The sequence below is a fragment of the Zootoca vivipara genome, chromosome 1 (assembly GCF_963506605.1).
Source record: "Zootoca vivipara chromosome 1, rZooViv1.1, whole genome shotgun sequence".
NCBI lineage: Eukaryota > Metazoa > Chordata > Lepidosauria > Squamata > Lacertidae > Zootoca > Zootoca vivipara.
The window spans coordinates 20,573,047-20,575,453 of NC_083276.1; positions in this window are offsets into that span (position 1 = coordinate 20,573,047).

The window sequence follows — 2,407 nt, forward strand, 5'->3', positions numbered from 1 at the left end:
GCCATGGCTATTAAAGCGGTATCACAGTGCTTTGCATGTATGCTGGGGATGTGGCCAAGGTTGTGTGGGGTTGGTTTGTGGCTATTCAGTGGCACTTTGCACATGTTTAAGCTTAAAAGATACTCACACCTGGACTGAATCCTAGGGCTGAAAACTAGAGTCCTTTTGAACCCTAATTTAAGTTAGTTCTTAGTAGGACAGCACTTGCCATTCTATTGTCATGTTTATCTCTCCCCCTCCTCTGCTTTTCCTTTGCTTGTGGCTAAATAGAGGACTGGACCTTTCCCCACATTTACTAAAATTCAGGAACGCTTTGATTAAAAATTCCTGTTAACCCTCATGGTGAAATATCAGTGATATTTGCCAAGCAAACAACAGCTAAATAAACAGTGCTTTTTACCCACCAAGGCAGTGCGTGCTTGTTTAGATTCACCTTTGTTTTGCTTAAATTCCTGTTGCATTTGCAATTTTACACACTACCCCTCCATTTGCCGATCCCCCTCCATCTGTCTACATGACCTTCTGGTGATATTTACACAGAGAAAGCCTGAGACTAATAACAGTGAGTTCCCCTAAGGTTTAACGTGTCAGCCTGAGTCAGCAATCAGCTAAAATGGTGTTGAGGAGATCGGATAACAATATTGCTTCCCTCGGGGTATGGTTCCCTGTCAATCGTAAAGAAGGGGCACTTCACGCAAGAGGCTGTTTTGCTACAAAGATATCCCCCCTGTGTTTGGGCTTTGGGAGAAGTACAAAAATGTGGGCACTGTCACTTACAAAGAAGGTGCATCCCTCCTTTTCTTCACATGTACACCCCCAGGAAGCAGGAAACCGTGGAGCAGCAGCAAAGGAATGGAAAAATACTCAAGTGAAGAACCACCAGTCTTTGCCTCTGCACAGCTGGACTGAGCAAAGTCAACCGGAGTTCAGCCACTGAGCTAAATTTGCATGACCCATTTACATGACCTGATTTCCCCAACTGTAAAGGAGTAACAGTATTTTGTGTTTTTTCCATATTGGTCATATAATAAGTAGCCATCTCTCCCCTCCCTCCCTCCCTCTTCCTTCCATGCACATTGACTAAATTTGCATTAATGTAATGCAAACATTAATGTCCGAGTGTATACATGAAAGGTACAAAGAAAACATTTTACCCTTGTAGAGAAATGGCAAGTACCTCTTTTCACTGGAGGGGCAAGTAAAAGCCTGGGGAAGAATTTTAACAGAAAATTTGTGGGAGGGGGATCACACCCGCACACCCCATGATCATCATCCAAACTGAGGGCCTAGGTGGCTCTTAAAAAGCAAACAAACCAATAGGTCTTCTTCACGGATCTCTCACGTGATGTCTAATCTGGCCTCCAGATTAAATAATGCAAAGCAAGCATATTGGCAAGCACGTGGTCAATGCATAATTTTTCTGTTTCAGCTAGGCATGGTGGGAAGGGTCAAGGAAGACCTGAGTTATGGGTTCTCCGAATGACAAACCAGTCTTTCCCATTTCCCATTACAAATTATTACAGCACACCAACCATCATTACAGGGATACTCTCTGCTAGGAATGGGTGAATCTGTTGGTTTGGTTTCTCTCAGAATCTAATTTCACAATCTTCAGTTCAGTTCACCCACCTTGCCATGTCAGTTTGCGAATTCTGCTTCCCCCAAAAAGGGTTTATGAAACCTCATCAGCATTTTTGTGTGAATTTCTCTTAAAATAGACACATTTATTTTATATGCCATTTTTGCAAAACCATTTCCCATAATATAATGTGTATTGATATTTCTCTCCCCACCCCACTAATACATGCATTATTGTACGTATTACATGGCTAGAGAACAGCACTGGAATAGTCAGAGAAGTCAAATTTCAAAGAAGGTGCATTGGAAAAGTGCAAATTGGGTAAATTTGCCTTTAAAAGTGAACTAAATCAAATTGCTACCCTGCCCTACTCTCTAATAAGAAATCGAATTTGTTGTATCCAAACCAAGGCACAACTGAGCCATCAAAGGAGTTCATAAACCAACCTGTTATGAGTTAGTCTAGAGTTGAAGGAGAGGTTAGCAAGACTTGTTTTAGCAGTCGCTGCTGGCTATTTTGGGCCAGAAAGCAGAAACAAGTTTTCAGAACTTGCACTTCTCATTTTACACCACTACTTTCACATCTTCTGTTGTCTTCTGCTTTTGCCAGTCTTGAAGTGACAGGAGTTCATGGATTTAATTTTGCAGGCAACAAGTTATAATCTTTTACAAATGCTTTGAGACTGACTGCTAAATTAAGAATTCCTAGGGGAATGTATTATTGCAGCCTCGACACTGCCAATAAAGCCTAATTACTGTTCTGATACATTCCCAATTTGTTCAGTTGAAATGTTGAGCTTCTTTTCCATTGTCTGTTAAATTCAAACAT